Source organism: Eurosta solidaginis, chromosome 3, assembly GCF_040869045.1.
Source record: "Eurosta solidaginis isolate ZX-2024a chromosome 3, ASM4086904v1, whole genome shotgun sequence".
Lineage (NCBI taxonomy): Eukaryota > Metazoa > Arthropoda > Insecta > Diptera > Tephritidae > Eurosta > Eurosta solidaginis.
In genome coordinates, this window is record NC_090321.1 from 42,785,688 (window position 1) to 42,799,661 (window position 13,974).

A 13,974-nucleotide genomic window follows, 5' to 3' on the forward strand; every position below is an offset into this window, starting at 1 on the left:
ACACGCCTACTCTAAGGGCAAATCCGTAAAGACAGCTCTACATGCTATCACTACTAAGATAGAGAAGGGTCTTGCCTTTAAAAAATTTACGCTGGGCATCTTTCTCGACATAGAAGGAGCCTTCAACAACGTTCTCCCAGCAGCGGTCACAAAATCTCTACGTTCACTAGGGGTGGAAGAGCCTCTTGTGAAATTCGTCGAGCTCCTTCTAAACAAGAGAATTATTACCTCTGAGCTGGGCAGCTCACGTTAATAAGGTATACCAACAGAGGAACCCCCCAGGGGGGCGTTCTTTCTCCTCTACTATGGAACCTGACGGTGAACGCTCTGTTATCTATACTACTGCACTCGATATCGAATCTAACAGGAGTAAAGTAAAGAGAGTGCAGAGGATGACGGCAATGCTCACCAGCGGTGCCCTTCCCTCCACTCTCACCAAAGCTCTTGAAACCATATTATACCTTCTCCCAACTGATCTTTATGGTAGATACTGTGCCTCCTGCAACGCGGCAAGGCTCAACGCTATCGAACAATGGAGGGACTAGAGGTTTGGTCACACCCGGATCCTGAAGCAAGTCCCCGAAACCTTCTTGAAATTGGACCATACAACATCGACCCCTTGCTGGGACAACAAATTTTCCACAAGAATCCCAGAGAGGAACGAGTGGGCAAACGGCGTGGAGCCGGGATCACACGAAATCTCCGTTTTTACAGATGGCTCTAAACTAAACAACAAGTTGGCAGCGGAATATTCTCGGAGAAGCTCAATCTAAGCGAGAGCTTTCGCCTACCCGCTCACTGCAGTGTTTTTCAGGCTGAACTCATAGCTATCTGGGAAGCAGCCCGCTATCTTGCTAACCTGCAGGTAACCAATTCTATTTCAATTTTCTCTGACAGCCAAGCTGCCATAAAATCCCTGCAATGCAGTAACACCTCGTTACTAGTGGCATTGAAGTGCAGAGAAACCCTCAACAAACTAGCTGAAGATTGCAACATAAGCATAATATGGGTTCCTGGCCACTGTGGCATCACAGGAAACTGCGCCGCGGATGAGCTAGCTAGGGAAGGCAACAACTTGCAAACAAGAACCTCCGCTGGTTGGGCCAGCCCTCCTCTAAACACTTGCAAATACCACCTGCGATCTCTTTTCATGGATCAGGCAAATGCCAGGTGGGCGAGGGAAACTACATGTAGTATATCCAAGCAAATCTGGCCTAAACTGGATGAAAAGAGATCGCGATCGGTGATATTGTTAAACCGTATCTCTATAAACCCACTAGTGGGCCTTCTTGCAGGTCACTGTCTCATGGGCACTCACGGTGCCTATATGGGCCTGCAGACAAATGACTTCTGCCGCAGCTGTAGGGACGAGGAGGAGATAGAAAGCGTTGAACACTATCTGTGCCACTGTTCCGCACTGTCAAAAACCAGGTACCAATGCCTCCACAGACACTCTTTTGGGTGCCTTGCGGAGCTTGAATCTATAAACCCAAACGACATCTTGCGTTTCATTAGGCAAACGCGCTGGGTCTAAACTTTCTTCTTCTTCGAAAGTAGGGTAACAGGAAATAGGGGCCCCCGCGTGGTAGCACAACGGGCCACAACGGCCTACGTGAGTCTCCGCTCGGACAGCGGAGGCAGCCACTCTAACCTAACCTAACCTACTACCCATGTATATCTCCTCCAGCTTTGCTCATTCTCAGTTTCTGATTCAGGCGGACCCAAAGTACTAGCTCGTTTCTGATAATCTAAGCTCAGTTTGATTTTGCTATTCTCCACAAAATAAGTTCGTCACAATCTGACACAAAGCAAGAGTAAGATGACACATACTTTAACAATCATCTCAGCCAATCAGAAGATACAAATTAATTTGAAAAATTGCAGCCTTTTTCTCTTTATAGGGGGTGACCTTTTACAAAACCCACTTACCCCTTTGTACCGATATCGAATCAACTTAGTCTAGTTGTACCAAAAGGTCAGTAGTTTTCTGCACCAATAAATAAATAGACGGAAAGAAGGATAGATGTAGAAGACTTAGTTGTCAGTGGCTGCGAAAGTAGTTTAAAACGAATATTATCATAGGGTTCATTTTACAGGGACCGGTGAGCAGCAAAAGTTGAGATGAAGAAAATTACGGCGAAAAAATTAAATCGGCGGAAGAGCGGCTTGAGATCTTAGTGATAGGAAGCGGATGTACCCGTTAAAGAATAAGTTCAACGAAATTTAGCCCGAGCACCTCTGTCAATTTTCGCCGTGCCACTTTGAATTTTCTAACATGTTTTATGCCGACTCTTAACGGCGTCTGCAACTGGATGAATTTTCGCTGAGAAGCTTTTCGTTGCAGATATACACTCGAAGAGTTTTCGAACCCACTTCCGAAGCCCCGCTTAGACATTTTTTTTCTAATTCACATAACATTTTATAAAGATTTTGATGATGCTTTTTCCATCCCTTGAGCCCAGAACCTTCGGCAGGGGTACAGGGGTACATTGAGGCAGCTGGGAAAAAAGGGTTCACCAGACAGCTCAAATTTCCTGGAAATACATAATCCTATGTAGATGTTAGAATATGTGGCGGTGGCGTACTTTTACTGCTTAAAAAATCGATGCGGCCCACCGCAGTTAATTTAATAGTCATAGCCAAAGCTATGCGGAAAGTCAGAATAAACTTCCATTTAGCTGATTAATTTACGAAAACTGACTTAAAATTGACAAAACCGCACGTTTCCAGCAGCGTCCTTCAGAGTGAAAGGGATCAATATGAAAATTATTTGGTACTAAGGAGTACAATTATGTATCTGGCCTCAATTATCAGTTATCTGGCCTCAACTTTCTTCATTTAATGCGCTAAGCCCTTTAACCTCTTATGGCGGACCAACAAGTCGTCCCACTAGCGCCAACTGATACTCCATTTAAATTCGATTCATATGAAAGTGCCTGAATTTCATATGAAAGTGCAAAGAAAAAGCTCTTCCATATGAAGCCAATGCACTTCGGTATGATAATTAAATTTACACTAACAAATTGACAACAAACATTTTTTCCAAAATATTTTAGCACTGAGAAAAATTTTAATTCAAAATTTATTCATTAAGAAGACCATCAAAACTGTTTAAAAATTTTACTTTTTTTTTCAATTAAACAATTTCCAGTGTACATATAATTTTGTATATGTATTGTGATTTGCACCTCAAAATAAAAATTTTTGAATAGCCCTATTCAACAGCAGTTAAACTTAAAACATTCAGCACAACAACTTCATTCAGTCATTAATATCGCATTCAGATCATCCCCACCAATTTTCTTTTGCGATACGTGAATTATTACCGGAGTTACAGCTTCTAAATCTAAAAAGGGCAAAGCCACGCCCATTTTTTAAGATTTTGAATCGATGTTGCTGGAAATCCAAATCTTAGTCCAAATACAATATTTTAACGAGTTCCCTTCATCCCTCCTGGACCTGTGAAGATTTTCATGATGTCCAACTGAGCGCGAAACCCGAGCAAGACAACGCGCACATGCGACTTCTCATGACTTCTAACACCATTAATATAACGTCAAAATAAAGGCGTATGCAAGTTTCCAAGTCAAGTATTTCAAACTCCGAGGTCGAACCCTTAAATGGCTGGAGCAATTTTAATTTTTTTATGAATCAATTTTGAAATAAATTTTTTTTCAGTGCCATAATATTTTTGTATAATTTTGAGTTGTCAATTTGTTAGTGTAAATTTGTTTTTCATACTGAAGTGCTCGTTCCTCATATGAAAGTGCTTTTGCTTTGCACTTGCATATGAAAATCAAAAACTTCCATATGAATTTTATTTTTTAGTTTTTCAAAGGGTTTAGTCCTCCAAAGAGGGAAGGGAGTCATATATCCTAAGAGTCTCACAGTGAGGAATAAAATAATGTTAAATAGCTCGATGGATGAGTTGTGAATCAGTTGGTTAGACCATAGGGTAGCTATACAAAAGCAGTTTCTATGACTTGCAAAACCAATGCTTAAGTAAGTCCTTTTTTTTATTTATTTTATTTTTAATTCTACTGCGCCTTCTCTTTGTTATTCCTATACAGATTTTAAAGCTTTTATTTGTTTAGTTTTAGGTATTTTTGTTTTATTAATATTTCTTTTCTTATTTTTTTTTTTAATTGTGTTCCAACAACAAATTTGTGATGCCCTTGTTTCGAGAGTGGGCAGTTTTCGAGTGGTAAGCCACAACGCTGAAAACCACTTTTAGTATTTGTTGTTGTTTTTTCTTGTAGTTTTTTTTAAGCTTTATGCGCTTTATGGCTTATTGAGTGGGCAGTGCAGCATTATTAGGTTCACCGCTTAGTCAAAGGATCACAGCAGTGAATGGTCATTGCACAGCATCCCATTCAGTAGTGGTTTAGCTAAGAGTATATTATTTTTAAAGCTTCCACGACATCCATTAAAATAAGCGTAAGTTCTCATTTTAAAAGCAGGAGAATTTCATTAACGAAAAATGTTATGCAGTAATAAAAAAGAAATATGCGTGGCAGGATCCCAGATCCGGAATACAAATTGGTTGTTTGATACGCACCTTTTAAAATTAGCATGTTAAATTACTTGTGAATGTCTATGACCCTCTCAAAGGCCCTTTTAAGCTCTGGGGTCGTTTTCTCAGATATTTTTCTACTAAACGACTTTTTTCCCTTTCATTCATAGACATTCTTAAGCCCAAAATATCACTTACACCTGCGACCTTATCTATGGTATATAAGTAAGCGAGCTACATTCTATTACACTGATCCAAGGGATTGCCCTATTTATCGAATACAATTCACCCCTCCCAGAAAACTTGCATTTCGTAAAAACATTGTAACGAATTTTGGAGAGTTCCTGATAACTATGCCCCTTCTGGTAAAGTTCGAATCACTGAACTATCGAATAAATAACTCCAATATTCAGTATTGCAAAATGGTCTTTATTTAGACGACTTTGAGACCGCGCTGCTTTTATACTCTCAGTTAGCCGCGTTCATCTATTTCTCCTAAGGTCTAGACGTTTCACAAACATGCCTTCAAGAATAACTGTATCTCATTCTTGGTTATTTAACTATATACACATATACATATCTGTAGTTTATGTTTTTCTTCTAGCCATATGCATGCGTGTGTGTGAGTAACAACTTCTACTCTTAGCTGCCGGCTACTTATATGTATGCTTCAAACTGATGGTTATGTGTATGGAATATTCTTCGTTGCCTTGTAATCGAAGTAAGTGTGATTGCTTGCTTTAATGCGTACATGTAAATAAGTGGTTCTGCTGGATTTATTGTTGCTTTACATTTATTTAGTAGCAGGGTAGTGATGTTAATATACGCCACAATTGTGAAAGAAATGGAATACTATCGAAGGTTCTCCCAACCAATTGCAATGATTGTTAAGGTCCCTGTTCTTGTTGTATTATCAGTGCTACGCCCCATCCAATAGGTGCGATCACTCATAAATTGTCATCAATATGCTCTAAAGGAAGTCTAAAAGAAACTTGCAGTTTTAAGAGGGTTGGACCAAAACGCATGGAAGCTAGAGACGCTAGTTCCACAATACAATTGTAAAGATGTGTAAAGATGGTTGGTGTGACGTGGTGAAACATTACAGGCGGGTCATACAATGTAAATGTCGGGACTGAATTCTTTTATGCTGTATTTCTTCGTAGTGCTTGCAGAAATGACGTATTATGTTCCTGAAAGCCGGGGACTCTTCAATCAAATGTCTGTTAAGATGCCCAAGTTTCTTAGTGTTCCACAGAAACTGGTTTTCCAGCATTTCGTTTCTCACCTTTGTGGAGAGTATTTTCGCCTCAGTATGTAGATGATGTTCCGCTGCCATAAGATGACATTGCATGGCAGTTCTGAGCGCGGTGTTAAGGTCCCTGTCGATATCATCCATATATTTTCGTTAAGTGAAATGAAATGAAACAAAACATTAAAGAATCCATGCCTTCATTACACTATGCATCTACAGATGGTAAAACTTAAGACTGATTTGAAGCGTAGCGTCGCCAATGAAGGCAAAATTATCGGTAGTTCTATCGATAGTTTCTCAGCTCTAGTTTCTACTGTATTCACGTTGTTAATGACTATGTACAAACAAAATTCTGTGTTATTATTATCTATTAATACTTACATACAATTTATTTAACAACTTTTATAATCTTATCAGTATACTATGTACACAGCCTAGTAATGCTGATATAAAACAAGACGGTTGAAAATCGATTAACTAAAGGAAGGGATGATTCAGTAAAATATCTCATTACTTTGAACGAGTATAAATTAAAAAAAAAAATTGCACGAGTATACCAATATCGGTATCAAACAAAAGGTATTTCTCTCCGCATTTCAATAAAGAAATTTTTAAGTAGGGTTGCCACCTCACCTTATTATTTATATCTCTTTGTATATCCACTACTATCAAGGAACGGCTTAATCCATTTGAAAACAATCTTGTACATAAATAGTGTATCATATTCTAAGACTTTCTATCTAGGTGTTGCCACTGAGGATGTTTTCACAAGATTACCACCTATGTGGAGTTACAAAAAAATTACATGAGATATGCCAATATGGGTATCAAACGAAAGGTGTTTCACTCCGAATTTCAATAGAAAATTTTTTAAGTAGGGTTGACATTTAGGGTTACCACCTCACCTTATTATTTATATATCTTTGTATATCCACTACTATCGCGGAAGCGACTGAAATTTGGAATGAAATTTGGTACATCACATTCTAAGACTTTCTAATTAGATGTTGCCACTAAGGATATATTCACAAGGTTGCCACATGTTTGAAATTAAAAAAATCCACGACAAATGCCAATATGGGTATAAAATAAACGGTATTTAGCTCCGTATTCCAATAGAGATATTTTTAAGTATCGTTGCCACTTAGGGTTGCCTCCTAGCCTAAATATATATGTATATTGCTCTGTATGTCCACTACTATCTCGGAAATGGATCAACCGATTTAGATGAAATTTGATACATCTATAATGTGTTAGATTTTAAGACTTTCTACCTAGATGTTGTCAGTGAGGATTGCGACTTGACGCATTTGAGTAAAATTTCCTAGATAGGTTTGAAATTCAGATACGAAAAGTAATTGGCACAGGTTTGTATAGAGTTTGAGCTATTCAAATATGAATAATGCGATAATGCGACTAGGGTATTAAGACAATGGATAGGCGAAATAATATTACGTTCTACATACACATATTCTATAGAAACTTTTAACAAGTAAAATAAAAAATAAATAAATGTAAGGCGCGATAACCTCCGAAGAGATATAAGGCCGAGCTTCTCTTCCAATTTGCGTCGTGCTCCTCTTGATTTTCCCTACAAACTGGCCGGACGGGACCTACATGATTTTATGCCGACTCCGAACGGCATCTGCAAGGCAGATGAGTTTTCACTGAGAGCTTTTCATGGCAGGAATACACCCGGAGCGCTTGCCAAACACTGCCGAGGGGCGACCCCGCTTAGAAAAATTTTCTTCTAATTGAAAAACCTTATTTCTAAAATTTTTGATTTTGCTTTGCCCGGGGTTTGAACCCAGGGCATCCGGTGTGGTAGGCGGAGCACGCTACCATCACACCACGGTGGCCGCCGTGTTAACAAGTGCGTTAAAGTTAAAAGCGCCTCTAAGTTGTAATTCCCCGTTTAAAGTATTTTTTCTAAAGTTTTTTTTTGCGATTAGTGATCGAGATTTTTGAAATCTATTTTAAAAGAACTCAGCAGTAAGTATAAAAGTATAAAGTATACACTGAAAGAAAAAGACTAATAAAATAAATCGAAATAGGGGTCAATTCAACCGAAATTTCTGTAAATTTTTATCTATCGCAACAAATTGTTGAATCAACTGCGCACAAATTGTTGATTCGTAATTGACCGTTTTAGTAGTCAAATGAACAAAAAAGTTGTTGGGGCAGCTTTGTACGAAAGTACCTTTGTTGCGGCATTTGCAAGGTAGATGGATTTTTACTGAGATCTTGTCATGGCAGAAAACCACTCGGAGTGCTTGCCGAACAGTGCCGAGGGGCGACCCCGCTTACAAAATTTTCTTCTAATTTAAAAATCTTATTTCTAAAATTTTTATGTTGCTTTGCCCGGGGTGTGAACCCAGGGTCTTCGGTGTGGTAGGCGGAGCACGCTACCATCACACCACGGTGGCCGCCATATACATACGTATATATGTGCATACATATAGAACACAGCATACATAAGTACAAAGTAGAGAGCGCAGTGAGCGTAAAGTTCTCTCTGAAATTTGCTCATGTATTGACCGGTGATCGCTGTTGAAATGACCAGTGATATCAATTTTGTTAACAGAAAAATCAGTTAGATTGATTAGGAATCTGTCAATTTTACAGAATTGTGTTAACTTAAGAGCGACAATTTCTCTTCTGTTGAAATTACTAAACTAATTTGTTCGCTTGACAAGGAACTCGGTCGAATTAACCATAATTCGACCAATTTCACCGAATCTCCGTTAAGTCAAGAACAACAGAACCGAATTGTTGATTTTACTAGCACCATTTCTTTCAGTGCATGATTAAAACAAAATTTAATATTTCTAATGACGACTACAAAAAATTATTAAAATTGAAGCACGTATCACAAAATTTATTTACACGAAATTAAGAGGATTTTCTAAGTTTTTTAGCGCACAGGATAGAAAAAAATTTTTATGAGAAATCTGGTATATACACCTAAGAGATATACTGAAAGAAATAGTTAATTTATTCTATCAGTTACGCTAAAGATATAGAAGAAGGGGTCGAGTACTACAATCCAATTTGTTTTTTCTGTAGAAATTTTAGTAACAAATTCATAACTGCCATTTATAAGAATTTGCGTTTAGATATATCATATTAGACATTTCTAATTCCCAACAAACAATGAAGCCAATTATTTCGATAGCGCATACATGCCTTCTCATTAATACAGTAGAGTACAAAAGTCTGTGTACAACAATTATTCTATACACATTTTTAATTTATATATATAATATATAAATTTTTTATCTGCCCGTTTCCTAAATAATTTGTTGTTTTATTTTTATACTCAGTTGAGCTGAGCTCACAGAGTATATTAAGTTTGATTGGATAACGGTTGGTTGTACATATATAAAGGAATCGAAATAGATATAGACTTCCATATATCAAAATAATCAGGATCGAAAAAAAATTTGATTGAGCCATGTCCGTCCGTCCATCCGTCCGTTAACACGATAACTTGAGTAAATTTTGAGGTATCTTGATGAAATTTGGTATGTACGTTCCTGAGCACTCATCTCAGATCGCTATTTAAAATGAACGATATCGGACTATAACCACGCCCACTTTTTCGATATCGAAAATTTCGAAAAACCGAAAAAGTGCGATAATTCATTACAAAAGACAGATAAAGCGACGAAACTTGGTAGGTGGGTTGAACTTATGACGCAGAATAGAAAATTAGTAAAATTTTGGACAATGGGCGTGGCACCGCCCACTTTTAAAAGAAGGTAATTTAAAATTTTGCAAGCTGTAATTTGGCAACCGTTGAAGATATCATGATGAAATTTGACAGGAACGTTACTCCTGTTACTATATGTACGTGTAATAAAAATTAGCAAAATCGGAGAAGGACCACGCCCACTTTAAAAAAAAAAAATTTTTTAAAGTAAAATTTTAAGAAAAAATTTAATATCTTTACAGCATATAAGTTAATTATGTCAACATTCAACTCCAGTAATGACATGGTGCAACAAAATACAAAAATAAAAGAAAATTTCAAAATGGGCGTGGCTCCGCCCTTTTTCATTTAATTTGTCTAGGATACTTTTAACGCCATAAGTCGAACAAAAATTAACCAATCCTTTTGAAATTTGTTGGGTACATAGATTTTATGACGTTAACTGTTTGCTGTGAAAATGGGCGAAATCGGTCGATGTCACGCCCAGTTTTTATACACAGTCGTCCGTCTGTCCTACCGCATGGCCGTTAACACGATAACTTGAGCAAAAATCGACATATCTTTAATGAACTTAGTTCACGTGCTTACTTGAACTCACTTTATCTTGGTATGAAAAATGAACGAAATCCGACTATGACCACGCACACTTTTTCGATATCGAAAATTACGAAAAATGAAAAAATGCCATAATTCTATACCAAATACGAAAAAAAGGATGAAACATGGTAAGGTAATTGGATTGTTTTATTGACGCGAAATATAACTTTAGAAAAAACTTTATAAAATGGTTGTAACACCTACCATATTAAGTAGAAGAAAATGAAAATGTTCTGCAGGGCGAAATAAAAAACCCTTAAAATCTTGGCAGATGTTACATATATAAATAAATTAGCGGCATCCAACAGATGATGTTCTGGGTCACCCTGGTCCACATTTTGGTCGATATCTGGAAAACGCCTTCACATATACAACTACCACCACTCCCTTTTAAAACTCTCATTAATACCTTTAATTTTATACCCATATCGTACAAACTCATTCTAGAGTCACCCCTGCTCCACCTTTATGGCGATATCTCGAAAAGGCGTCCACCTATAGAACTAAGCCCCACGCCCTTTTAAAATACTCATTAACACCTTTCATTTGATACCCATATCGTACGAACAAAGTCTAGAGTCACCCCTGGTCCACCTTTATTGCGATACCTCGAAAAGGCGTCCACCTATAGAACTAAGGCCCACTCCCTTTTAAAATACTCATTAACTCCTTTCGTTTGATACCCATATTGCACAAACGAATTCTAGAGTCACCCCTGGCCCACCTTTATGGCGATATCTCGAAACGGCGTCCACCTATGGAACTAAGGATTACTCCCTTTTAAAATACTCATTAAAACCTTTCTTTTGATACCCATATTGTACAAACAAATTCTAGGGTCACCCCTGGTCCACCTTTATGGCGATATCTTGAAACGGCGTCCTCCTATGGAACTAATGATTACTCCCTTTTAGAATACTCATTAACACCTTTCATTTGATACCCATATCGTACAAACGCATTCTAGAGTCACCCCTGGTTCACCTTTATGGCGATATCTCGAAAAGGCGACCACCTATACAACAACCACCACTCCCTTTTAAAACCCTCATTAATACCTTTAATTTGATACCCATATCGTACAAACACATTCTAGAGTCACCCCTGGCCCACCTTTATGGCGATATTTCGAAACGGCATCCACCTATAGAACTAAGGCCCACTCCCTTTTAAAATACTCATTAACACCATTCGTTTGATGCCCATATTGTACAAACAAATTCTAGGGTCACCCCTCGTCCACCTTTGTGGCAATATCTCGAAACGGCGTCCACCTATGGAACTAAGGATTACTCCCTTTTAAAATACTCATTAACACCTTTCTTTTGATACCCATATCGTACAAACGCATTCTAGAGTCAACCCTGATCCACCTTTATGGCTATGTCCCTAAATGGCGTCCACATATAGAACTATGGCCCACTCCCTCATAAAATACTTTTTAATGCCTTTCATTTGATACACATGTCATATAAACACATTCCAGTGTTTACCTCGGTTCATTTTCCTACATGGTTATTTTCCCTTATGTTGTCACCATAGCTCTCAACTGAGTATGTAATGTTCGGTTACACCCGAACTTAACCTTCCTTACTTGTTTATTTTTATTTTATTTTTTGAGAAATTTGTTCTCTTTTCATTGAAATAATATTAACAAATTTAGTCTGAGCGAAGCCGTTATTGACCAACTATACGTTTTTAAACTGTTTTTCAGAAAAAAATCAATTGTACATATTTCAGAAAAGTTCAAATGATTATCAGAAAAGAGCAAATAATTTTCAGAAAATACAAACTGTATTTCAGATATTCGAATTGTTTTTCATAAAATCTCAATTTTATTTCATGAAATCTCAATTTTGATTTCAGAAAAGATCAAATGTATTTTAGATTTCACAAACGTATTTCAAAAAACAACGGCGGCCACCGTGGTGTGATGGTAGCGTGCTCCGCCTACCACACCGTATGTCCTGGCTTCACACCCCGGGCGAAGCAACATCAAAGTTTTAGAAATAAGGTTTTTCAATTAGAAGAAAATTTTTCTAAGCGGGGTCGCCCCTCGGCAGTGTTTGGCAAGCGCTCCGCGTGTATTTCTGCCATGAAAAGCTCTCAGTGAAAACTCATCTGCCTCGCAGATGCCGTTCAGAGTCGGCATAAAACATGTAGGTCCCGTTCGGCCAATCTATAGGGAAAATCAAGAGGAGCACGACGCAAATTGGAAGAGAAGCTCGGCCTTAGATCTCTTCGGAGGTTATCGCGCCTTACATTTTTTTTTTTTTTTCAGAAAACATTAAATATATTTGAGAGGATTGCAAAATGTATTTGAGAAGGTGGAAAAAGTTGTGGTTTTCTGAAACCTATTTACACTTTTCTGATATTCATTTGAGCTTTTCTGAAATACAATTGATTTTTCTTAAATACATATGTTCTTTTCTGAAAAACAGTTGGAAAAGTTATAGTTTAGCATATCGTTTTATTAAGACTCTCATATTAAATTCGGGTGGAGAAAGTCCTATCCGATAATTTATTTGGATAAAGTTTTATCAGCAAAACCATAATTTTTCTTGACCTGCTATAGGTCGTTTATAACATAAAATCTTGTATAGAATGTTCTTCAATTCAGTTCTGAAATAAGGCATTATTTAAACAGTTTTCAAGGCAGGGCATGTTCAATCAAATTTTGAGATTGGGCGCTTTTTGTTTTGCTGCTAATTTATGTAAGTTTGTCAAAGTTAGTCGGTCAGTCGCACCAATCTGATTTAACAATGATATAAGGCAATTTAACTGTCAATCCCCATGGAGGGGGAAATATTGTCCCTAAATATCTACAAATAAATGAAGTTTAGTTTTTACTTTTAATTTATTTTATATACTTAGCCCAGGTTAAACGAATTTACTTTCCTGCAGAAAATTCGACCAGAACTAATAGTTCAATCTTTTCACCCTGAATAATTCAAAACTTGTGTCCCTGGTAGGGGCTCTAACTGATGACTGCTTGACAGGTACTCATGCTGTTAGGGCGAGTATCGAATTTTACGATTGCTGCGCAGCTGCGGGTGTATTGATGTGAAGGAAAGAAAGTGTGCGCAATATCTTCTGTTCTATTGCGCTGCACTAAATAAAAGGAGGTTGGCTGTTCTCGGTCAAACATTTTTCAATAATCTTGCTGCGAGCTTTAGCTAATCTCCGAAGTGGTAAGATCCACTTAAGAAGGTGATACAATAAGGATGACTTACTGTTTGGGGCATCACAATGGACCCACTGGTGGCCGAAGTGTCTGGCAGGGATGCAACGTTTCGGTTCAGTCTTTTTTTAACCTAACTTAACAAAATATATTTCTCTTTTTCGCCAAGGTCAGAGTTGGAATTATTTCGGAATGGTTTGTGTTTTTTTTTTTTTTTGTCAATTTTGTTCTGGAGTTAAACAGCTTTCGGACATGTGCCATTTTATTACCTGAATCGCCGTTTTTAAACTGCGACTTCGCAATCTACTGCTACTTAGTCGCAGGAAAAATCGCATATTTATTGATTCATATTGTCGTTGTTTCTATGACGAGAGCTGTGACTGGGTTTGTAATGTTTATTATTGATCACAGTGTGTCTCCCACGGTGATTTTTTCAATACTTTTGCTGTGATATTTCAGACGCTGTGAGAAAATCACGGCAAAGGCCAAACACTGTATACTGAACTATAAAGCTGCAATTTTAGTTTGTAAATTTAGCAAAAAAAATTATGTGTATTTTTTATTCTGTATGTCGACTTTTATCATTCACTGTAAATATAAGAGCAAGTTATTTCAATGTTAGCATTTGAATTTCGAAACTCTGGCGCATATGATAAGTTCTTATCTTTACAAAGATAAGCAAAACTTCATAACCCACATTATGATTTTTTCAAAAGTAA